The following is a 27473-nucleotide window of genomic DNA, read 5'->3' as shown; positions in this document are numbered from 1 at the left end:
AGCCTGCATTCTGAAGCAGTGTGTGTTCCTCCTTAATTCTTCTATCCCATGATTCATGCCGGTCACGCTCCTGTTTTGGACCCAGCAGAGACGAGCTGTGGTAATGCATTTACTGAACAATTTAGAGAATCTCTTCCATCAATTTGCTTCATTTTTATATTCTGGGACAGTCTCACAATTCTTCAGAAATTAGAAACTTGCTTTTTAATGAGCTGTTTTTATTCTTTTTTTTCCAACAAAATCAATACGACTGCCAGGTTAGCTTCACTCAAGAGAAAGAATCGAAATTTGCCGTCTCGTTGGGACAGGTCACAATAATTTCTAGAGTAGTATATTTTACCATGGAAACAAAAATATTAGTGGTTATATACGGACTACCCAAAGGATGTTCTGCTCTGTTAGCTGAAATACCAAGTATATAAAGAGCACCCTGTATAACAACATATGGAGATAGATATGAGATAGATAGATAGAATATAGATAGATAGATATGAGATAGATAGATAGATTGATATGAGATAGATAGATAGATATGAGATAGATAGATAGATATGAGATAGATAGATAAGAGATAGATAGATAGATAGATAGATAGATAGATAGATAGATAGATAGATAGAATATAGATAGATATGAGATAGATAGATATGAGATAGATAGATAGATAGATAGATAGATAGATAGATAGATAGACACCAATCAAACATGAAAATGTGAATTAACTAGCTATACTTTTCTCTGTATCGGAAGGTTATATGGAGATAGATAGATAGGTATGAGATAGATAGATAGATAGATAGATAAATAGATATGAGATAGATAGATATGAGATAGATAGACATGATATAGATAGATAGATATATATGATATAGATAGATAGATATGAAATAGATAGATAGATAGATCGATAGATAGATATGAGATAGATAGATCGATAGATAGATAGATATGAGATAGATAGATAGATAGATAGATAGATAGATATGAGATAGATAGATATGAGATAGATAGATACATAGATAGATAGATAGATAGATAGATATGAGATAGATAGATATGAGATAGATAGATAGATAGATAGATAGATAGATAGATATGAGATAGATAGATAGATAGATAGATAGATATGAGATAGATAGATAGATAGATAGATATGAGATAGATAGATAGATATATATGAGATAGATAGATACATAGATAGATAGACACCAATCAAACATGAAAATGTGAATTAACTAGCTATACTTTTCTCTGTATCGGAAGGTTATATGGAGATAGATAGATAGATAGATAGATAGATAGATAGATAGATAGATAGATAGATAGATAGGTATGAGATAGATAGATAGATAGATATGAGATAGATAGACATGATATAGATAGATAGATAGATATGATATAGATAGATAGATATGAAATAGATAGATAGATAGATAGATAGATAGATATGAGATAGATAGATCGATAGATAAATAGATAGATAGATAGATAGATAGATAGATAGATAGATAGATATGAGATAGATAGATAGACAGATAGATAGACAGATAGATAGATATGAGATAGATAGATACATAGATAGATAGATAGATATGAGATAGATAGATAGATAGATAGATAGATAGATATGAGATAGATAGATAGATAGATAGATAGATAGATAGATAGATAGATAGATAGATAGATAGATAGATAGATATGAGATAGATAGATGGATAGATATGAGATAAATAGATATGAAATAGATAGATATGAGATAGATAGATAGATAGATAGATAGATGATAGATAGATAGATATGAGATAGATAGATAGATAGATAGATAGATAGATAGATATGAGATAGATAGATGGATAGATATGAGATAAATAGATATGAAATAGATAGATATGAGATAGATAGATAGATAGATGATAGATAGACACCAATCAAACATGACAATGTGAATTAACTAGCTATACTTTCCTCTGTATCAACAAGAAAGCTCAGTTTGACCACAACTATAAGTCTATCCAAAAAGAGTTGTGTAACAATGTACAGAATTCCAAGGGGATTCAATCCACGGAATCTCCTGCACACTTTATATAGGATAAGACCCAGATATACCGTACTCGGCGATGTCTGACTGGGGGCGAGGATGTAACTACACCATCAGTTTTCAAGATAGATAATGAATTAGATATAAGAATACATTCCGCCACGGCCCGGCATCCACAAGCTCCTATCTCTGCGGTATAGTCAGAAAACTCTCACACATCCGTCCTAAAAATACAAGGCTTCCCTTATTAGGAACCTGCACCTGTTCCCAGTGGGACTCGGTGAGTGTGTAGCTTCCCTCTTGAGTAAATCTGACCTCATTAACAGCTAAAAATACTCAGCATATAGTCAGGATATTTAATAGCCTAGAGTCATGGCAGCGTGAGAGGCACACACTGATGACGACGGGGATTATTGTTATTATCATGGACAATCATCAGTCAGGAAGCGCCCAACTATCATACATGATGCTTGTGAGAGACGCCTTTATAGCCTGGTGTGGAGGATGTCCGTAGACATGCTATGGGGAAGACCTGACATGAGTGACTTCACATTCTATAATATGGTCTGACTACTAAAATATTTAAAGTGTACCATATCTGTCAGGTCCCTATGTGAGGGCAGCAGAGGAAAGAGGCAACAACAGTTGCCAAGACTCATAGATGTAGCCTGTAAGTGTCAGAGACTGGGTCCGGGAAGTGGGCAATCCCAAGTCCTACCCACAACTCTTGTCCCTACCTACTTGCCCCCATTGGCTAACTCCCAGGGCGACAACTGGGCGATGGACACTATACTGGCTAGGGAAGCGGGGCACAGGGACAGGGATGGACAAGTACTAAGACAAAACAAACAGAGAGGAGAGTCAGACGGTCCGAGTCGGCAACAAGAGGGTACGTGGTAGAAAAGGGTCAGGCAGAGGCAGGTCCGGGTCAAGCAAGAGTCAATACTGGGAAAACAGGCAAAGTCAAAGAGACGCGAGTGTAGCTAATAACAGACTATCACTGGCACAGGGAACAGACACACAGGAGTTTAAAAGCTGTCAGAGCTCCCACCCCAGCAGCTGATTGGGGCGGGGAGCCTGACAGCCACAGTATGGAATCACTGAGATGCTGGGGAACCCACCCTCAGCCCTGCAGGACAGGCGGAGACCCGGGACACACGCCTGGTTGCTATGGAGAGAATGACACAGCATAGGGCGACGCGACGCGTACCTAGCAACCCGGTGGCTAGGAAGATCGTGCCAGCCAGTGGAGGTTGCCAGGACCGGAGCTCCCCTGCGCAGCACAACTGCAGGCTGGTTGGCAGAATTGGTGGCACGGAAACCCAGTGAATCGCTGGTTCTGTCAGTGAGTCCTGCACCTTGTTCTACTCATAGAGAAAGCCTGTAAGTCCTGGTCCCCACCCACTCATAGAGAAAGACTGTAAGTCCTGGTCCCCACCCACTCATAGAGAAAGACTGTAAGTCCTGGTCCCCACCCACTCATAGAGAAAGACTGTAAGTCCTGGTCCCCACCCACTCATAGAGAAAGACTGTAAGTCCTGGTCCCCACCCACTCATAGAGAAAGCCTGTGAGTCCTGCTTCCCCCTCCCACTCATAGAGTAAAGGCCCATTTACACAGGACGAATGTCGGGCAAACGATGCCTGTCACTCGTCCTGTGTAAATGGGCCTTAAGACTGTAAGTCCTGCTATCCCACCCACTTATAGAGAAAGCCTGTGAGTTCTGTTTTCCCTGTCCATTCATAGAGAAAGCCTGTGACTCCTGCTTCCCCACCCACACATGGAAACTGATCCAAAATGTTTTTTGTTCATTTCCCCTTCCAAAAAATGTAATGAAAGGGATCGAAAAAGTCATATGTACCCCAAAATAATAAAAATAAAAACTAAACTTGTGTAGCAAGATACACGCCCACATGCAGCCCCAGCCCCAGAAAAAACAATAAAGCTCTGGGATTTTGAATTCAGTGCTGCAAATATATATATATTAAAGAAAAAAAAGTTTTATTGTAAAAAAGTTGAAAACCTTAAAGAAGAATATAATTTTGCTATCGTGGTAATCATGCTGACTATCATGTCATTTATAACACATAGTGAACACCGTGAAAAAAAAATACAAAAGACAGTGGCAGAAGAGATGTGTTTGTTCACCCAAAAAAAAGTTATACAGTACATGATATATATCCAAAATGGTATCAATGAAGACTTTTTTTTTTAAGTGTGAAAAAGTCATGAAAAAGAAAAAAACCTCTTACAATTTGATATTGACATACTCATACCGGCCTGTGGAATTACTTTAATATATTATTTATACTGCTCAGAGAATGCAGTGAAAAATAAAAATAAAAAACATGCCAGAATTACAGATTTTGTTAATCTTGCCACTAGAAAAAATGGAATAAAAAGCGATCAAAATTTTATATGTTCCAAAAAAATAAGATGAATGAAGACTGAAGTTCATCCTGCAATAAACACGGCCTTTTAGAGCTCTGGCAATGGTAAAAAAAATTAATACGGCTCTTGGAATGTGGCGACACAAAAGCAAATCTTTAAGAAAAAAAAATGTTTTAAATGTACAAAAATAGCAAAACATAAAAAAACTGTATAAACTTGGTATCGCCGGAATCGTACTGACTCAGAGAATAATGATATCACATTATTTATTCTGCACGCTGAACCCCATAAAAATGAAATCCAAAAAACAAATGGCAGAATTTCTTTTTTTTCCCTAATCTCCCTACAAATTTTTTTTACAAAAGTTATGCAATACATTATATATACCCCAAAATGATGCCATCAAAAAGTACAACTTGTCCCGCAAAAATCAAGCCCTTATATGGCCGTGTCAATGGAAAAATGAAAAAGTTATGGCTCTTGGAACACGACTGGAAAATTAGTTGAAATTAAATGATTAGACCATTTAAAAAAACCTGCCCTGGTGGGCACGACAGGGTCATAAGAAACCCGCCACTCAAGGGGTTAATGCGATCAAGATGTGTCCTATCTCTGCGCAAATGCACAGGAAAATAGAGCGCGCCACATGTGTTTATTTTTTTTTACAAAACCTAATTGTGCGTGCCAAATGTGAAATTAGTGGCTTCTCTTTTTTGCGCATTGTACATGCTAATTTTCTGCGCACAAATCCGTCCATGTGAACATCTCTGAGGGCAATATCTACACAGAAGCGCTTTATACAATCGGAAAACTGTTTTCTCTTGCTTGATCTGGCAGAGAAATGTGATATTTAACCTTGGAACAACCCCGTTTAATACCATTATACAGCGTTCACATAATACAGACACACAGAGAATAAATAACAGCTGCGCACATACATAGTCATCTCCTAACAATGCTATACCATATAAAAATAATACCGCTATACCAATAATATTAGGGTCTGCGGAATTACACCTCTTTGGTGCTAGGTTATTTCTGGAGCCTCCTTCAGCGGGGGTTTACTGAAGCTGCCGGTGTGACCTGAATGACCAATTGTATATACCAGAGATGTCTTTTAGAGCAACATTTGGCCAGGTCCGGGTGCTGTTACTATAAACATGTCATTTAAAGAATATTAAAGGAACACTAACTTTTCAGCTCATCTTGTGTTAGTCTCATGATTTCTTTACTATACTTGCATCAAAACTGTTGCTTTATCACTATAAGTGGCTGCCACTAGGGGTCTCCCTTCCAGCTTTTCTGCAATCCACTCTCTGTCATTAGGTACTAAGCTTCTGTAGTAACAAGGACACAAGTACATTTACATAGTAATAGAGAGAGGAGCTCGCCTGCACTCAGTGGCTGCAGGCTGACAGATCTGAAGACACTGTGATAATGATCTGCACATTATATGCCTCACCTGCTGTTACTTCATGTGGGTGTGGGTGTTTCTGCACATATAACACACGCACATTATTTTGAGTTTAGCAACCATTTGACCAGAATGTCTTTGAATGCCTGAAAAATCAGAGAGGTGGGCATTCAGATACTGTTTCCCTGCTGATTGGACCAGAGACAGTACAATGCAGCATGGGAAATAAGGGCAAGGAAGTCAGGACAGAGAACTACTGGCAGAATGGTAGGCTTGCCCCCTACCTGAAAGTGGATTGCAAACAGCAAAAGACCACCTGAAAATCCGAATTTACAGACATGAAATGGTGCAAACACCAATGAATGAGGGTAAGGAGAACCTCGGCTATTCTAGAAAACATGTTAAAAACTCAGAAACACTTTAAGGCCTTAGTCACACGGGCGTTTATTGCCGTGATTTGCGCATGCGCATGCGTCCGGCAATTTTATAAAACCATTGCTTTGCAATGGTATCAGACACATGAGCGCTTTTTATGCGCTCGTCCGATAAATTATAGAACAAAAATCGCAGATCGCACCTATCTGCGATTCCTGTTCTCTTCTCTATATGCGCTCAACGGGGCCGGCAGCAGCAGCGCCGACCCCATTGAGAACATACAGAAGACAAATCATTCTTCTCTGCCACAGCTGGAACAGTGTCTGCTGCCTCTCATTGGCTCAGCGCAGGGACCAATCTGATTGGTCCCGCTGAGCCAATGAGAGGCAGCAGACACTCACCCATTCATGAATTCATGAATGGGTGTGTGAGTTATGGCGGCCTCTGATTGGTCAGGCTGTGACCAATTAGAGGCAAATCATTCAGCAGGCGGGGATTTTAAACCCCCGGCTGCTGAATACTATACAGAAGCAGTTCAGGAGAACTGCCGACTGCCGCGGCAGAACTCCGGCTGCAGCGGAAAGGTGAGTATACATTTTTTTTTTTTTTTTTCACATGCATTGCAGGGAAGGGGTTATATATTTAACACCTTCCCGACAATTCATCCCACACTCGCCCGCAGCGCTTGCATTCAATGGAGCCGGCTGTATTGCCGCCTCCATTGAATGCAATGCGCTGGACAGCTCCGGCCCGTTTCTAATGAAACGCGGCTAGGAGCAGATTTTCGGGCGATTTGTGGGCGATTTGCGGATGCGCATCCGTCATGCGATCCGCAAATCGCGTGAAAAAACGCCCGTGTGACTAAGGCCTAAGTTTAATAGTATATGCAAGTTTCCCAGCTGCTGCTGCTGCTCTATGCATTGAGATAAAGAGAGGGACTAGCAGGGACACAGAAGGATGAATACAACTGCCAGCAAGTGCTATTTTAGACATGTTTATTCAGAGCTAATTGAATACGCATAAAATTGTCTGCGCCCTTCACGACCCCTGATGAAAGCGTCTTTATCAAGATTAGAGAATTGGAGAAAATGGCAACATTTTGTAGAAAGTGCTTGAATCTCCTCCAATAAAGACTGCGAGATGCATCTTAGTTTAGAATGCTAACGAGCGTTAGATGTGTCATCAAGTCCTAAATTACCTTTATAGTAGTGACATAATGTAAAGTACACGGCTGGCTCAGACAAGGGAGTATGATCTAACAGGTTTAGACTAGGACTAGAACCGCAGCCTACAGATACCGGTTGTCTGGTCTCAAAGGTTAAAGGGGTGAAGCCAAGATTTCAACGTATACCCATTAAAAACAATAGGTTATGTTCTCTGCACATTGTGGGCGCCAACACGCTCGCGTAAAGCCGCCCTAATGACCACTTTTGATCTGTAATACCGACCAAAAAATGGCCTAGCTGTAAATGCATGTCTGAATAGCCCAATACAAATCAATGGGGGTTATGCTGTCCATATTTCATACATGTGTCATATGACCACAAATATGACTATGTCAATGAGCAGTAAGTGCCTGATTGGTGCAGTCCAATCAGTAGGCTTCCCACCAACCACGATAATGAGGTCCCATGCCCTCCTGTATGAATCGAGCAGCAGCCAGGCATGTGTGCTGCCATTCTATTCATCCCTATGGGACTGCTGAGCATTGCATTTGGTAATCTTCTGCAGATTAATTGAGCCACAGCATATATGCTTGACCAGTGCTGTTTATATGGGGTATATGGGACCCTACTGATCAGAGCAGGGGCATAAACATGGCAGGTGCAGAAGGTATGCTTGCATCCGTGTCCAGGAACGCTAGTGGGGCTGTAGGTCTCTCTTCTCCAAATGAGACCAGCACTACAAATGAAACATAGTTGAGGGCCCTGTTTCAGACTTTGCATTGGGATCCAGCAGCTTCAAGTTACACCACTGACTAATTTGACATCTTAGGATAACTCCTTTAAGCAACCTCTTTGACTAAATCTTAAAGTCTACTGCTGATGAGCTTTTTTATCAGGACACCTTGTCATATGCACACAGCTTCAGTGAAGTTTGACTTAAGTGTGATAACTTTCCATGGGTCAGGAACGCTATCTTTCCTCCTTAGGGAGAGCACCTAGAAGGTAAGTGTCTAAGGAAACTTATAAGGCCATTCATGCTGCTCTGGGTAATATGCAAATAAGGGAGATGGAACAATAGCTCCACAGCGCCACCTACTGGAAGGCAGCTTTCTTTCAAGTCAATGTTAGACTCTTTATACAAGCCTTGTAACAATGACTGGGAATTGAAAGCCAAGCCAGAATCCATACACAGACAGCTGTTTCAGGATGTTTGCCCATCCAAGCTCAAGTCATATTGTTATCCTAACACAACAAAAGCCCCCAAAAAACAGAACAGAATACCTTGTTCCCCCATTGGGTTTCTGCACTCCACAAGCGCTCCATTCACTGTCACTGTGGAGATATGTGAGAGGCACCCGCTTGGGTATTCTGTCAGCCCCATTGAAATGAATGGAAACCTAACCACACAAGCTTGGCCATTGAGCCCTTCATGCTTACATCACTGTGGAGGAAGAAGCAACTTCCACAGTGACAGGAAGAATGGGACATGGGTCTACAGATCAGTGGTGGTCATAATGGTTAGTCCCCCACCCATCAGCAAGTAATTGCAGTAGTGGTACCACCCCTTTAAGAACTTCCCCGATAAAGTAGGGTAGGTTGGTAAGATCGGTCTCCACTCTGGCGGACTTGGTACTCCATGCCATGTAACTCAACATTCAAAGACAGTATGTGCTTGTAAGGAAATTTCCCCGATAATCCAGGAGCTTCTCCTTAAAAGCAAAGATCCACATCTGATTAGCATCGGGTCTAAAGTCATCAGATCTATCATCATTATGACATATCATCAATTCCTTTCTTGTATCATTTCTGTTTTATGCTATTGAAATAAATCTACGTGGAAACAGCCAGTAAGCTGCTGGTGATGGAGCTGATATTATTTCAATTTTCCTCTTACTTTGAGGCAGAATCGTGTCCTGCTGTGAACACAATGCGGGTCTAATTAAATTTCATGTGTGAAGTCCTATCTGTGATCTGAAGTCGGTTCAGCTCCTTCTTGCATTCTGCATAATGAAATCTCTGCCTGATTTTGTACGGACCGCGACGTTACAGTCCAACCATCGAGGCATTGGGTGACAAGAGCAGGATCATCTTCTAGGAGCTGCAGTTGTCGCCTCCTGAGCTTCAGTCCAACGGCAGTGGAGGAAAACTGTTATAAGCTCGGCTCCCCATGAGGATAAGCGCAATTGCGCCGAGTTCAGTACAACTTTTTGCGCCATGAATGAGGCTTTTTTGCACATGTCATGTATTTTACTGCACGTTTTCTGCCCGCAATACCTGTTTTTTTGCACGCAGAACACAAACACAAGGAGTAATTTGTCCTATGAGTTCCAGATGTGTTCCTTTTCCAGTGGAATTACGTAATGTTTCACGCATCTCCTTGCCTTTTGCGGACCACAATTGACTTCTATGGGGACCTTTGGTGTGCAAATACGCAGAAAGGTTGAAAATGAAATCCGTGCGTCAAAATATGGAAATGTGAGTGAGTATGCCCATTGGCATCAATGAGTTCTATTCTCCGCGCACAAGTTTTGCATGCCCACATATGTCTGCGTGAAGCCGGCCTTCTTCACGCGGATGGATTTATGCGCAATACATAGAAAATAGAAGACATTGATTTCGATTAATTCGTTTATATATCCGTATTTCACGTGAGCATTTTGGTTGCGCGAAACAGCCACAGCATACTACGCTTTTCAGCGCATTTGTGCCCATAGAAGGCAATGGATGCAAGGAGATGTGTAATACGCTGTTTAACAATGTTCACAGGCGGATTTGACTTGCGGAATCCGCATGGGTCACCCGCGCAGAAGATCCACAATTCAAAGTGCCGATAGGGGAGCATTGGCATCCGCAACGGAATTTAGGCATGCAAATTCAATTTGCGCATCAAGAACAAATCGCTGCATGCTCCATTGGAGTGCGGATTCTGTGCGGACGGGCTCAATAGAAGTCAATGGGTGTGAATGATCCGCAGTGCATCCGCAAATACAATTGCGGATTTGAAGGTTAAAATCAATGAGTGAGATGGGAAAAGGCTGGGAGTGGGGGTTGTGGTTTTTTTTTTCATCGCGGATGATCCGCAGTGCATCCGCGTACATCCATGCAGAAAAACCATTACATCTGTGATCTCCCACAAATGGTTTCTGCAGGTCTCCCGCTGCGGAGATCCACATACGGAATCCGATCCGCCCGTGGACATGAGGCCCAATTCTGCTGGAATGAGAACACATCTTGAACTCATTATACAAATTAGCCATTTCAATCTGTGCGTCCTTGTTTGCCCTACGCAAATGTACTTGCCCTGTGGGCAGAAGAAGTACAGTAAAATATACCAATAGTGCATGCAAAAAGATTGCACTGAAGCGCCCGGGGTGTAACTATAGTGGGTGCAGAAGATGCAGTCATATCTAAGCGCTGGAGCTTTAGGGGGCCCATGAGGTCCCTCATATAAGGGCGCCCACCCACTGGCGTTTTTTTTCCCTGCGAAATTCGCAGCATTTTTTTCTCTGCAGGGGTCTATGGGACTTGTAATGTTAAAATCGCGATCGCGCAAAATCGCGATTTCGCGGTAAATTGCGATTTTGCGCGATCGCGATTTTAACATTACAAGTCCCATAGACCCCTGCAGAGAAAAAAATGCTGCGAATTTCGCAGGGAAAAAAAATGCCAGTGGGTGGGCGCCCTAAGGCGGTACTATTAATGAAGCATCAAAGTTAGAGGGTCTTGTTACAGATTTAGTATTGGGACCCACTGGCATAGCTTTAGGGGATGCAGGGATACGGTTGCACCCAGGCCCAGGAGCCTTAGGGGGCACATAAGACCTCTCCTCTCCATATAGGGAGCCCAGTACTATAAATAAAGCATTGTAGTCGGGGGCCCTGTTACAGGCTTTGCATGGGGGCCCGGGAGCTTCAAGTTACACCTCTGCGTTAAGGGGTTAAGAAAAGTTGGGGGGCCCCAGGATAAACTTTTGCTCCCAGGCCCATGAGCCTTTAGCTACTCCCCTGTTGGGACCCCATTGCTTTAAGTTACACCTTTGACATTTGCAGCTACTGTATGAGTGATTTTTCAGTCTTTCCAGAAACTTTTTTTTCTATTTCCTTGCCAGAACTGTCTGAAGTCCCGTTTTTTGTGTGACAAGTTTTACTTTTAATGATACCATTCATTATATCACACAATGTGTAAAAAACGTGTTAACAATGTTTAAGTAGGTGAAATAAAAAAAAATGTAATTGAAGCATTGTTATTTGTCTTGTTTTGTTGTTTTTTCATGTGCAGTAAAAATGGCTTCCTGCTCATTTCACTACCAAATTTATGCAGTTATTTTTACGTTTTAGTACTGCTCAAAAAATGCAAAAAAATATTGCTTTCTTTCGCCTGATTCTGAGACCCATAACTTTTTATTCTTCCTTCATCGGGGCGGTGTGGGGGCTTGTGTTTTGCAAGCCAAGCTGTAATTGTAGTTCTTGCCGTCTCGCAGCACATATGTTTATTGATCACTTTTTATTCAATTATTTTGGGGCGATGGGGGGACCCAGAGACCTGGCCTTGTGTATGCTATTATGTTTTTTTTGTTCTCACATGCACCATGTGGGATGGATAGTGCAATATTTGATGGTTATTTTACGGACGCGGTGACACCGCTTGCTGCATTATTTTATTGTTTACACCTTTTATGTGGAAAATAAAAAGGGGGGTTGAACTTCTAATATTTTTAAAAATTCTATTACATTTATTTTTACATTTTGTTTTTAGTCCCACTTGAGGTATTGGACACAATCACTTGGTCACTCATACTATTCTTTTATATGTCAGTATGTTATACCTCGAAAGCAAGTGGGGTTATACACTTCTGTATGGCCATATTAATGCACTTTGTAATGTACATTGTACATTAATTATGAGCCATACAGAAGTTATTCACTTACCTGTTCCGTTGCTGGCGTCCTCGTCTCCATGGTGCCGTCTAATTTTCAGCGTCTAATCGCCAGATTAGACGCGCTTGCGCAGTCCGGTCTTCTTCTTTTCTCAATGGGGCCGCTCGTGCCGGAGAGCGGCTCCGTGTAGCTCCGCCACCGTCACGTGCCGATTCCAGCCAATCAGGAGGCTGGAATCGGCAATGGACCGCACAGAAGCCCTGCGGTCCACCGAGGGAGAAGATCCCGGCGGCCATCTTCACCGGGTAAGTAAGAAGTCACCGGAGCGCGGGGATTCAGGTAAGATATATAACGGTGTCTTCAGCAGCATCCAGCTCTAGTGAGTATTTCTCTCCTATATATCTGTTGTGCTGCGATTATTACAACATATTGGGATTCAGGTAAGCGCTGTGCGGTTTTTTTTAAAAGTCCCTGCATCGGGTTTGTCTCGCGCTGAACGGGGGGGCTGTTGAAAAAAAAAAAAAAATGTTTCGGCGCGGGACAACCCCCTTAAGCTTTTAAGCCTTGCCACCTGCAGGTCTTAAAAGATATCAATAGATAGAGGGCCTGGGAGCTTTCTCAAGGACCGGCCTGCCATGACAACCCATTGGCAACCTGGAGGCCAATAGGGTGACAGAGAAAGGCTTTCTCTGATTCCAATGCCATAGATAACATTGGTCAGTGCATTTAAGTGCTTAAAGGACCACTACGGTGAATTTTTCAAAAATGGGTTCATTATGCAGCTATTTCCCAGTATATATATATATATATATATATATATATATATATATACTTTTATAGTCAGCTAGTGTTACTTAGGTTAGTTTTCTCTTCCTGTCTGAAGCTCCCAGCCTCTTTTTCCTCACATGTCCATGTAAATTCCATTCTGACCAGGTTCGATCTGCTGGAGGCTTATGAATTCATTTTCTAGTCAGATTCTTAGTTGGTGTCATGATGTTACATGGATCTACCAGCAAAACTGCCTAGAGGGAGGCACAGACACTTATGTCACAGTTATAGTTGATGATCACAGAACACTTGTCACACAGTTATAATAGAGGAGATCACAGCTCATCCTGCCAGTTGTGGAGCAGGAAGGAACAAGGGAAGATAAGAATCGGAAGTAATGAAAAACAAATAACAATGGGAAAGGAGGAAGGAAAGAGAGAAGGAAGGAAGATGAGAAGAAAAATAACAATGGGAAGAAAGAAAGAAAAATAATTGGATAAAAGGAAGGGAGGAAGGAAGGAAAATAACAATGTTAAAGGAGACAGAAAAGAAGGAAGTAAGGAAGAAAAGAAGGAAGGAAAACAACAATGTGAAGGTAGGAAGGAAGGAAAATAATAGGAAGGGAGGGAGGAAGAAAGGATGGAAGGAAGGAAGGAAGGAAAGAAAGAAGGAAGGAAGGAAGGAAGGAAGGAAGAAAGAAAGGAAGGAAGTGAGGAAGGAAGGAAGGAAGAAGGAAAGAAAGGAAGGAAGGAAGGAAGGAAGGAAGGAAGGAAGGAAGGAAGACATGCAATTGGAACACTCTATTTTTTTTCAGTTTACCTTAAACCATGGAAAAAAATAAGTTAAAGAAAGGAACAGAAGAAGAGAAGGAAGGTAATGAAGGAAGGAACAGAAAAGATGTATTTGAATTGCAAACGTCAGTTCTTATAGCTGTTTACCTTAAAACATAAATAAAGTGTACACTAAGCAGTGCATCTTTGAACTTCAGATAAGTTGCCGATGATTGGACCAATCATTCTTAGTTATAGTAAGCCTATAAATTCACTTTCCAAAATTCACTAATCATAGAAAATAAGAAGCCCATTAAACGCACCATATGCCATAATTCTAGCTGAAATAAGGCAGCAAAGCAAGTTATCATAGAAGGATAATTAATCACAAGTTCTATCTTACCTGAGTCATATGGCCTCCGTGCCTCCTGTGGTTGTTTGACCTGCGATTATTCTACACTAATGCAATAATCAGCAAATCGTTCACTAATGATCAAATATTCATTGATTTAGTGCTTTCTGTAGTTGATGATGTCTAATGATCACCCAGTGACCTCTACAGTAGTTCACTGATCATTATGTTATGCCAGAAAAAGCTTTGTAGTAATGGTATTTGATGGTGTAAAGCTGAAGCGCCCGGGGCAGAGAGTCTACCTTGTCCACCCTACAGATGTGATTTTTATGTCTATCTGTGATTTTTCCACATTATTTCAATGTGTTTTGCATCCAATTTGTATGCTTCCAAAAAAAATGCACGATGGATTTTGCACAGTTTTTTTAAGCATTTCTTGGCTACATGCAATAAAAATGGATCACCATTGCGGAAAAATAGGACAAGTAGCAATATTCCCAGGGGGGGTGGGCCCCTCATCAATGATCACTGTGACAGCACTGTCATAGTGTTCAGCAATGATGGCACTGCTCGCGCGGAGGTAAGAATCCCCTGCCACAGCTGCTGCCAGTGGCCCCATTGAAAGCAATGGGATGCCGGCAATCCCTGCAGTGATTTTCGGGGAAAAGCTTTAAATATAAGCCCTTCCCTGAAAATCATCCCTAGCTTGTGTAAAAAAAAATAAAAAATATATATACTTACCTTTTCACCGCTGTCGGGGCTCATTGAATTCAATGAATGGCTGAGCGTTGCCTGTGATTGGCTGAACACTCAGCCAATCAGACACAGCCCTTTCAGGAGAAAAGAGCTTGCTGAAAGAGTTTCAGAGAAGTATCCCTCTTTCCATATTAACTTGAAATTCCCAAGATGGATATTGGAAAATACATTTTTTTAAAATACTACCCCATTCCTGCCTTCCATTGGGCCGGATTAACATAATATAGCATCAGTCTCAAAGCACAAGAGTGAATTCGAGCCTCATTAAGCCAGATATACACAATAACTCTCCAGAAGTAACCATCTGTCAATAGACAAACATAGATTGTGAGCCCCAATGTGGAGAGAGTCCAATGTAAGTGATAACAATTTGCACACAGCATACAGCGCTGAGTAATATGGATGCACAATAAAAAAATAAGTAAAAAGGTGGAGCAGTAGTGCTCATAGTTATTCTTATTTTATTACTTTCTTGAAGCATTTAGAAGCTATTATCCATGTATAAAACCACAGCAACCTACGCAGGTCACATCAGAGATTCATCATTTACAGAATGCATTTTCTACAAGAAAACTCTTATTGTTTTATCAAAAGAAGCTTTTGCAGTAAATTCCACCTCAATAGGCAGAACTGTGATTGCCGCACTGTCCTCCATGCTGATGTTTTGTCTCTGTGCTATACCAAGTTACAGAAAAACAAATCCTGTTTTCTTGATGTGCACAGTGCATAGAAGACATAACAGCAGCAGGCTCCTCCGACCAGCTCAGAGGGGACTGAGAAATAGATATACAGCCTGCAGAGGGGAAACTGGGGATGAAGGCAGGATGCATGTCATATAATGGTCAGATATAGTGTTATTCATCATGTACACAGATGGCAGCTTATTCTTAAAAGAAATCTGAAAGTGTAGGCAAGGCATGTTTTAACTCTTTATTTACTGAACTGATTTATTGTGACTCCCTGATAAAACTTTCTTTTCATTCTTTTCTGCTCCAACAGACTCTAAGAATCTCAATTTACAAATATTTAATCATTTTTGTTACAATCATGTAAGAACAGTATCAGTCTTTCTTCACGATTTTTTTTAATGTTGCGCAAAATTTTGAAAAGTTCGGTTCAGCCAATTTGCAAAATTTCTGCAAATCATTTGGTTTGGTGCAAATTAATTCAAACTAAACTGTAACTTCACTATTACTCCTAAAATTAGTGTATAACATCAAGAACAAGGTGATGGTGATGTTGGCAGCAGTGGCGGTGTTGAGGTAACTGGACCAGTCCAACCCTGTTTTGCTACAAGGTTAGTTCACCACAGACCTAAACCTTGGGAGGTTCTCCTTGGATGAACACACTAAAAGGAAAGTGAAGGTAGTGGTTCTGTGGCCTTGCAGCGCTTGGGTCCTAAGCTCAAATCTCACTAAGGACAACATTTGCATGGTGTTCTAAGTACTTCCTGTGTTTGTGTGGGCTTCTTCTCACACCCCAAAACAGACCTAGAGGTGAATATAGATTGTGAGCCCCAATGGGGTCAGAAAATATCAAATGATGTGAGGATATATGTAAGGGCTCTATAAATAAAAGTAACAACCCTTATTGAGATGTGGTCCGTGGTCAGATTTGAACCAAGGACCCCAACACTGCAAGGCAACAGCACCAGCCACTGAGCAACAAGACCATCAACTATGCTTTAGGGGGTTTGGCTGGGACAAACTGTCTGAGGTTTATATTTGCATGATATCAAACTTCTATCAAAGTCTGACCTGAAACAGGGTTCACTCAACACTAATTTTTTACATCTCCCCGGACCCTCCCTGTTTCTAGGTCCTAAGCACCTGCCTAGTTAGCCTAATGGATAGAAAGGCCCTGCCCTTCCTAAAAGTCATTATTGGAAGTATTACCCATTAATAAAAAAAAGTAATGGCATAAAAGCATTAATAACTACATGATACACAAAAAATAACTTTGAAATTAAAAAAAATATAGATTGTGCGACCAACAGCAATCAGATTATGACAACGTGAGACTAGTGACATCATCAGTAGTTATGGGTGACTCCTCCCCTTTTCTAAATATCCCTAAATTTCCCATTTCCGTGACAAATTTGTGTGCTGTGCTTGAAGTGCATTTTTCTTAGTAAACACAGAACAGGAGAAGAGCCGTAGTGATATATTATATATCAAGTACTACTATAATGTAATTTATCCATTCCGCTATCCACGGCATTCAAATCAATAAGAGGTCTGCGCTTAACATAACTTGTTACATGCTCTTTGCAGAAAATAAGAGATAGCCAGTGGCTATGTCCCAATCACTGGAGAGTGAAGAAGAGCGATGCTGCAGTATTATACTCAGGAAATGATGCGCATCACCTATAGGTATTGGCCGGAGTATGCCGAATTCATTTTCATACCAAGTAAGAAAAGTGTTGTGTGAAAGGTCCGATCATTTCATTAACCATTTAACTGAGTCGTGGTTTTCCTTATTGTATTACTGCATGGGAAAATTGGAACGGATCATATTGTTCCTCATTAATAAAGAAGATCCTAGATATACTGTATTCTTTGCAGTACGGATATAGCAAACATTAACTTTACATTGAAAGGAGTTTGTCAAAATGAAAAGTAGCAGCACCCCATAGTGATAGTGCAATAAGTGTGGGGCAGTGAAAGGTAGGAGTAAGGTTACCTGGAGGGGTGGAGCTGAAGGCTCAACCTGCTTGTGAACCCATCAGAAATAAGCAGCAGCTTTCCTAAAAACGGACCGGCAAGAGCCTCCATTAGCCAATATAGCACAAGAGAGGTTGAGAGGGGGGGAAGGCGTACTACGACAGAAGACCCAGAAGACCCAGGGTATTAGGAAAAATTAATTCTGGCAACACGTTTCGGTACCGGATTGGCATCTTCCTCAGACCAGTAACTGGTACTGAAACACGTTGCCAGAATACATATTGCCTTTTTCGATTACTTTTTGAAATTTAAAGGCCAGGTGCAGATGTGGAAAAAAAAAAAAAACAAATCAAGCATCCTTGGCCCTGACGATCCAGCATTTCAGTCCTGCGATTATCCCAATCTCTGTTGACAGCGGAAGTCAGGTAACCACCCCTTGCCAATCAGAGGTCACTGCCTGGCATTAGCATTCACATCCTGGGAACCATGATGCCATGAAATCTGACTTTGTGGCTTCTGATTGGCAGGCAGCTGTCACTTGACTTCAGCTGTCAACCAATATGAATAGAGTGGCAGTGCACATATGCAACCTCTGCTTGGCTCATGTAGAGACTGTTGAGGTCCCTGTACTCAGGATCGGTGCAGGTCCCAGTGGTTGGAAACCCACTGATCATCAATACATGACACGGGATAAATTTAGATCTTGGCACAACCCCTTTAAGGGCTGTATGAGAACTGGTTTCTTATTAAACCAATACAGTACATTATTACAACATGCTAGCAAAATCCTTGAAGGCTGAAGCTCACATCACAACCACAGGGTGGCCACAATAGACACATATAGGAGAGACATCTTGTGGCGGAATATTGTGACATCACGTTGTTTTGAAAAGCTGATTACCATATCTTGTGATACACATATTTGATTATATTCAATTACAAGGGCCACAACTAGAATTTGATAAACCACGGGGCCCTCGCAGAAACATATATAATACATTATAATGTGACTATAGTATTGTCGACAATGTATTGGATCCACAATCCTTTATAAAATGTCTCCAAGTTTTTATGAGACATACTAAGTTATCATTTCGCTTTGAAACGCGCCTGACAGACATGGGCATAAAGGGGACCCAGATGCCAGTACGTCTACACATCTTCCTCAGTAGCCATTAAACTCCTTGCATATTTATTCTCTTTTCAGGCTTTATTTACACGAGCGTATATCGGCCGCGTGTTCATGCCCGGCCAATATACGGGACCATCTGAGGTATTAGTTTCTAATGCATTAATTCACATGGGTGAATTCACGGCACATAAAAACGTAGCACCATAAAAAATGCAACATACATGATGTAAATACCCACTGGCCTTTAAACAGTGTGAAAAAAGATAGTTCTGGAACTATCTTTTGACCGGTACACGCCAGCAGCTCCCATAGACTCCTAGGGGAGCTGGAAAAAAAGGGAGGGGGGGGGGGGGGGTTGGCATTTTAGCAGCATCCAACGCTGCGAAAAGCTTACAGGTGCCTCTATGTAGGCATTAGAAGTCATTCTGAGGATTTATGCCGAGCGAGTGCTTTCTGGGGTGCGGTGTATTTTTTTGCTAAAACATCGCACCCGGCCATGTGAATGGACGAGAAAATGCTAATTAAGCATGGCACTTGATCGCGAAAAATCGTCCATTTATGTGGATTTACGACACGGATCTGAGAACGTAAAAATGAATACACTCGTGTGAAAGAGCCCTCAGTTGTATAAAAAGTACGAAATCGATTTGTGGAATTGCATTCATAAAGGGTGCTTTCAGATTTTCGCTGGGGATTCCGCTTTCCTGCTTTGTTCTGGGAGCTGAAAGGGGGAATCCAAGTGGCTGGACGGTTCCATCTCTGGACAGATCTGAACAGCACCGAGCGGACCCCATTGACTATAATGGGGTCTGCCCACTTTCTGTCCAGTTGCCCGTATTTGGGACATATTATTCTTTATGGGGAGGAGAATGCAAATGTGCATGGAACTGCAGGTCTCAGTCAGCCTGCTAATAAGATACCCCCATGCGCAATGCACTAAGCCTGCTTTACAATGAGGGACGGGTGGGGTTGGGGAAAAAAAAGTATAACTGGTGAAAATTAAGAGAAAATTGACTTCCAATGTACATAAGGGACTTTGTGCAATTCCTTGGGCACTGGATTCAGCATGGAGGTCCACAAGAATGGCTGTCAAGGTCCCTGCAGTTTTACCTCTGTGGCCCTGTAAAGTCCCTTGTGGAATAAGTATACCTAATGTTTGACTTGAAACAATAAACCCTACAGTGCTGTGACTGAACATCAGCTCAAGTTCTTCAGTGTGCTTACAAAGACTGCATTCAATGTTTAACCATGTGCATCTGGCAGAATGGTGGACACATGAAACACACCTTGTAAAGCACTTTGTGAAAATTTGCCATCCTTTAACTCCTAAACAATTAGATCTAGGGCAAAACTGACACCCCCAGTGTGTTTTTGAGTTAATTTTAGTCAAGATTGATATATCACATGACCCTCTTCCTATTGGAAAAACCTGAGCTGAATTCAAAATGGTTGCTAAAAACAGTTCCTCCACCAACAAATGCAGACTCCCTCCCATTTAATACTTTAACACACATTGGAAATCAATTTCTCCTAATTACACCAGTTAAAGGGATGTGGCTAGACTTTTGCCTTACTGGATCTATCTATCTATCTATCTATCTATCTATCTATCTATCTATCTATCTCATATCTATCTATCGATCTATCTATCTCATATCTATCTATCTATCTATCTCATATCTATCTATCTATCTATCTATCTATCTATCTATCTATCTATCTCATATCTATCTATCAATCTATCTCATATCTATCTATCTCTATCTATCTGTCTATCTACCTCATATCCATATATCTACCTATTTAATTCATATCTATCTATCTGTCTAACTCATATCTATCTACCTATCTATCTCATATCTATCTATCTATCTATCTATTTAGTATCTATCTATCTATCTCATATCTATCTACCTATCTATCTCATATCTATCTATCTCCTATCTATCTATCTATCTATCTAGTATCTATCTATCTATCTATCTATCTATCTATCTATCTAGTATCTATCTATCTCATATCTATCTATCTATTTAGTATCTATCTATCTATCTATCTCACATCTATCTATCTCTTATCTATCTATACCATATCTATCTATCTAGTATCTATCTATCTCATATCTATCTATCTATCTATCTATCTCATATCTATCTACCTATCTATCTCATATCTATCTATCTATCTATTAGAGATGAGCGAACCTACTCGGATAAGCACTACTCGTCCGAGTAATGTGCCTTATCCGAGTACCGCTGTACTCGTGCTGAAAGATTCGGGGAGCTCCGCTGCTGACAGGTGAGTCGCAGTGGGGAGCGGGGCAGAGCGGGCGGGAGAGAAGGAGAGAAAGATCTCCCCTCCGTTCCTCCCCGCTCTCCCCTGCAGCTCCCCGCTCCGCAGCGCGTCCCGAATCTTTCAGCAAGAGTACAGCGGTACTCGGATAAGGCACATTACTCGGACGAGTAGTGCTTATCCGAGTACGTTCGCTCATCTCTACTATCTATCTATCTATCTATCTATCTATCTATCTATCTATCTATCTATCTCATATCTATCTATCTATTTCTCTAGTATCTATATATCTATCTCATATTTATCTATCTATCTATCTATCTATCTATCTATGTATCTATCTATCTATCTATCTCATATCTATCTATCTATCTATCTATCTATCTATCTATCTCACATCTATCTATGTCATATCTATCTATCTATCTATTTATCTATCTATCTATCTATATCATATCTATCTATCTATCTCCTATCTATCTATCTATCTATATCATATCTAATATCTATCTCCTATCTATCTATCTATCTATCTATCTCTTATCTATCTGTCTATCTATCTATCTAGTTTCTATCTGTCTCATCTTCTATCTCTGATCGATGCATCTTGATAAATGACCTTCAATACTCCCAATAAACCCCTCTGGCTCGTCTAGTGCTACACAGTAACTGCGCTGACATGTTTGTTAAATCCAACCTCTAGTCACCAGAGGGCCCAGCGCCCCTCATCATATTCCCTCCATCTAATTAAATGTTTAATATTCCTGTTGACGACTCACAGAATGAGGTATTAATCAGTGCCAGTTGCTGCTTCTCTGACCTGAAGCTGAATCTTGTCCAAGTAGCTGCAGCATCTGTAGCACAACGCACTTCACCACTGACTTCTAAATCACCATTAAAAATAAAGAGCTTTTATATCTCCACTCCTTGCTTATTGTGCATCGCTCAGCTTTCCACTGCTAGATGGGCTGAAACTGCGGATCGCAAAAAAAAAAGTTTATATATATATTGCTTTTCTATTGCTCTGGCATTACACAATGAAGGAGAACGGCCGCTATCACCGGGTGTTGTTCTCTGATTATCAGGAAAATGGTTCACTTTGTGCTTTGAAAAGGAAAATCAGTTTACCCAAAGAAGCTGAACGTGCTGGACAGCTCCCAGTCTTAAAGGGACAGCGCAAGATTAGAAAATAGGCTCTGCTTTTTGAAATAGTGCCAATCGTGCCCATTGGACATGTCTGGTATTGCAGCTGAGCATAGGGTAAATCTAGCCTTAAGGGCTACTACAGGCAGGCGTATGCATTTTTGTGCAGTCCACAGCGCAACACATTTGTGCTAAATGTGATTGTTCTCAGCAAGAGAAACCACATAATCTTGTAGATATGATATCTTTTAATGGCTAACAAAAATACATGGTGTTAATGCGAGCTTTCGACCCAACGACGGTCTCTTCTTCAGGCTTATATGAAATAGATCTGAAGAGGCATGTATATATATATATATATATATATATATATATATATATATATATATATATATACATACTGATGACACAGCACAGACATGTATTTGATTGGTTTGCACTTAAAGCAATACTGCCACAGACATAAACATTGTTAACTAGAGTAAAAGTTTTATGGTCCCTGAATTACTGTTGGGGGGTCGCCAGGCCAGCAGTGTTATCTGTGCTATACAATTCTCATTCCTCCCATTCACCCATAAATCCTCATGATGAATTTAACCCTCTATTGAAAGTGTCAAAGGTTCTTATAAATGTATATTCCCAAATACTTCTATGGCCTTGTGACTTGAATTTTTGCTCTACTGGCTAACACGGTACCAAACTTTTTTCATTATGCATTTGTGCTATGTACGAGGATTTTTTTTGCACGTGTATTGGCGTATCCTGTTGCACTTTTTGAGCATGCAGGGTGCAGCAAACACACACGCTCTGATTTAAATGGCTACTTAGCTTAATGAGTAGATGTGTTCTTTTTTTTCACAGAATTGCACGGCATTTTGCACATCTGTGTGCGACACCCCCTCCCCCCACCATTTCCCCGTCGTTTTCCCCTACATGGACTTTTATAGGGACTTTTGCTGTGCAAATGAGCACAAAATAAAGCAGGTCCTATTTTTTTGCGTGTGAGAGAAATGCGCTTGAAAAAACAGAAAATGTGTATTCTCTGCATATTGCATGCAATGACATGCAAATACACCAGTGGGAGGAGCCTTAATACAAGGTGGGTCATGAAAAAGTAGGCTCGCACCACACTCTTATGAAAGCTGTCTAAGGGTGCGTTCACGTGGAACGGAAATGCTGTGAATCCACACCAAAATTGCAGCATTTCTCCTTAAAAAACCAAATCGGCATCACTGGTGCAGATTTTGACTCAGATTAAGCTGCAGGTTTGCAGCGAATTAAGAGGAGCACTGAAAGATACCTATTGCCATTCCAGCCTTGACAAAGATGGCCAGTCGCTGCCTTTCCCCGTTCCGAATCGCTACTGAGCACTCTTCCTTATCAACTAACCTCACCTACACTGGTCAGGTGATGCAGAAGAGCACTTATAAGCGCTTCTGCGTGAAGGCAGTAGGTGGCGCTTTTTGTCAAGGCAGGAATAGCAATAGGTATCTTTAATTTCCGATCTCAAATACTAGCTGGAGCTGAAATTAGCTGGGGACCAGCACCTGACCCGGAGTCAAAATCCGCATCGGTAGTCCGCATCACTGCACTGACAACTGTTCCATTGATTCACTGCTCTTATGCATTCACACAGGGGAGTTAGTCATTCATGAATGGAGGTGGAGTGCAGTGGTGTTCTCTTCCAGACGTTCGCTTCCGTTCACTGTGAACAGGCAGTCATTCGTAGATGAATGACTGCCTGTTTAAATTGAGTGAGAATGCGTTCACTAGTCATTTTGTTTCACTGAGCTGAACCCAAGCGACTCGTGACTAGTGAGCAATCTGTCACTCAATACTCTGTCGGGTCCCCTTGTTTACAAAGGACAACTACTTTGGTAGCAGCAAAGTAGATGAGATTTTATTGTCTTTTTATTGAGGGTTTATTAGGGAGAGGCTCCAGCACAGGGTCGTCCTTATCAGGGCGGGTGCGTCGTATCGTTAGGAGATACCAAGGACACTATAGAATGCTTTTAGGGCTCCCTTTTTCTATTATATATATATATATATATATATATATATATATATATATATATATATATATATATATATATATATATATATATATATATATGTTTTATTAGGTCTTTCCCTCCTGGATTTCTTTTTAGATTATTTAATAAAAATTATGTTTTATGCTGATAATGTATAGCAGTAATTTCCGACAACTGCCTGTTCAGTGTGTGAGAACTCGCTCACTAGTCACTTCCTTTTACTGAGCTGAAAGCTACTAGCAAGTAATGAGCTGTTTGTCACTCAGAACCCTATTGGGTCTTGTGTTTACACAGCAGAACTATCAGTTTTTGGCCAATAGTTGACACATGTAAAGCCACTTTGAGACCACTTTCACACGTCTGTGAAACTTACACGAGATTTGTTCGTTGTGAGACACACAAATAAGAAGCCTCTTCCTTTGAATCGAGTCATAAGCACGAGCATTGCGGCATGGGAAAAAAAAATTGTGACATGTCCTATCTCTTCGCTTTCCTTGGAACACATCGCCCTTTGATTTCAAAAGGGACCTTTATTGCATTGCATGGCTCCGCATGCTCTGGAATGTGCATGTGAGTGTGGTGTGAGGTTTCCCATTGAAATGGGAAAGTCTTCCGATCCTCTATTGTGTGGGAAACATGCACAAGAGGTTCGGAATTTCACAGATGTGATGCAAGGTGTTTTTGCTGCGGGTCCATGGGTAAATCGCACGTTTATGACCAAGATATCGAGCCGAATTTCATGGCCCGATATCGCAGTCGCCTGTATATAGGTAGCCATAGACCTCTTTCACATGTATTGGCACTCCAATAGCCTTGCTAAAAAAATCACAGCTTATCACGAGTGCTAAAATGCATAAACAAAAAATAGCCACAACTGAATTGTGGCTATTTTTTGCAAGTTTACCTGACTGGCTGCGGTGTCTTGCAGTGCGCTGACGCTGCAGCCCTGAAATTCCTCGGCCGCCAGAACAATGTACAATGACATGAATTGCCTCACTAGAGGCACATGTCATTGTTTAGCAGTGCTCCCCGCCTGTTTTTTGAGCGGGGAGGGAGTTTAGCAGCGAGGGGCACTTGTCATTGTTTAGCAGTGCTCCCCGCCTTTTTTGTGAGCGGGGAGGGAGTTTAGCAGCGAGGGGCACTTGTCATTGTTTAGCAGTGTTCCCCGCCTTTTTTGTGAGCGGGGAGGGAGTTTAGCAGCGAGAGGCACTTGTCATTGTTTAGCAGTGCTTGCCACTGCTAAACTCCCTCCCTCCCCCTCTCTTTGCCAGCCGGCTCCCATAGACTCCCATGGAAGTCCATGGAGTCTCCGGCATTTTGTCATAAAAAAAATAGGACAAGACTGCTAAACTCCCTCCCCACTCACAATAGGAATATCTGCATTAAAATAATTGCGCCTATGTCCTATGTTTTGACACATGATTCATCTGAAGAAACCCATAGGAAACCATTGATTTTTTTAGTTGAGATTATTTGATGCACCTACATTGCATCCAAATGATGCCCATATGTACAAGGCCTTGGCTAAACCCTGTAATTAGAGATGAGCGAACGTACTCGGTAAGGGCGATTTCGCAATCGAGCACCGCGATTTTCGAGTACTTCACTACTCGGGTGAAAAGTACTCGGGTGCGCCGGGGGGCGGGGAGAGGCGTGGCGGTGAGGGGGGTAGCAGCGGGGAACAGGGGGGAGCCCTCTCTCTCTCCCTCTCCCCCCCACTCCCCGCTGCAACCCCCCGCGCCGCCACGGCGACCCCCGAATTTTTTCACCCGAGTACGAAAGTACTCGAAAATCGCGGTATTCGGGCGAAAAAGGGGCGTGGCCGAGCACGTTCGCTCATCTCTACCTATAATGTACTAATTTCCACATTCCTTCTTTATTCTGACTGGCATAGATTGAAGTTCCATGTGTTATGCAAAGGGTGCGACCACCTACTGGCATTTACAGGCAAGTCATATTTATGTTTCTCAGATACTGAACGGCATTTGGTCCCATCACGAAACACCCACTATTTAAAGAGAATCTGTCATCTACAAGCTAAGCTTATAGGCTAAATGTAGGTGACCCTCTGAGTCCAGGGATGTAAGTGTTATACTTATTGTATTGAATTTGTTTCATGATACCCAAATTTGAGCTCAAGTAAGAATGAACACATCTGTATCTAAGCTGTAGGTCCGGATGGTCCTGCATCTCTTACATCTTACATCTCGTAGTACTACACTGCTATAAATCGAGTTACAGTCATAACTATTACTACATGTATGTTTCTAGGTTTGAACGCAACCTCTTTCATTGCCATTTCTTGGCATCCACAGTACTTCGACAGACCAGACCCGGTGAATAGAATTTTGAGTTCCATGCTTTTCTAAGTACGCTGAATAGAAGTTGTTGGAATACAATGAAACTTTCTCTGTGTGATTATAACATTGTTATAAGTAAGTGATTACAATATCAGAGCAAAAGCATCATTTCTTGCAGAAAACTGACCCCTTGAAATGGATGCATGATGTAAAAAGCTTGGGCATGGAGGCTCTAGTACCCTGTTGTACCTCCTCCAGATTGGATACTAGATGATACGGGGGGCATGGAGGCTCTAGAACCCTGTTGTACCCCCTCTAGCTTGGATACATGATGTGATATAGGTGGGCATGGAGGCTCTAGTACCCTGTTGCATCGCCTTTAGCTTGGATACAAGATGTGATATGGGGGGACATAAAGGCTCTAGTACCCTGCTATACTGCCTCTAGCTTGGATACAAGTACCCTGTTGTACCGTCTCCAGCTTGTATATAAGATGTGATACAGGTGGGCATGGAGGCTCTAGTGCCCTGCTGTACCGCCTCTAGCTTGGATACAAGATGTGATATGGGCAGGCATGGAGGCTCTAGTACCCTGTTGTACCGTCTCTAGCTTGGATTAAAGATGTGAATTGAGTGGTCATGGAGGCTCTAGTATCCTGTTGTACCGCCTTTAGCTTGGATACAAGAGGTGATACCAGAAGGCATAAAGGTTCCTTATGGTATCATGTGGCATATGAGTCTATATTTGCTATAACTCAGCCTTTTGATCCAACAAACTCGTTGGTTGTCGAAGTTGACATCCAAGATGGTTCCATGCCAATGATACTTGTGACCAGGCAGCCACAGATGTGTGACAATGTTGTGGGGGCTCCTGTGACCCCCTTGTGTGTGCGGCCGAGCATTATCCTGCTGGAAGCCTCCATGAGAGGAACACATGTGGCTGCAGGATGTCCTGAACATATCGCTGAGCTGTCATTGCCCCTCGTACCACTAGTAGGGGTGACC

The sequence above is a fragment of the Eleutherodactylus coqui genome, chromosome 11, assembly GCF_035609145.1.
Source record: "Eleutherodactylus coqui strain aEleCoq1 chromosome 11, aEleCoq1.hap1, whole genome shotgun sequence".
In the NCBI taxonomy this organism is placed as follows: Eukaryota; Metazoa; Chordata; class Amphibia; order Anura; family Eleutherodactylidae; genus Eleutherodactylus; species Eleutherodactylus coqui.
The sequence above is the reverse complement of the archived record's forward strand: the minus strand, read 5'-3'. Positions refer to the sequence as shown.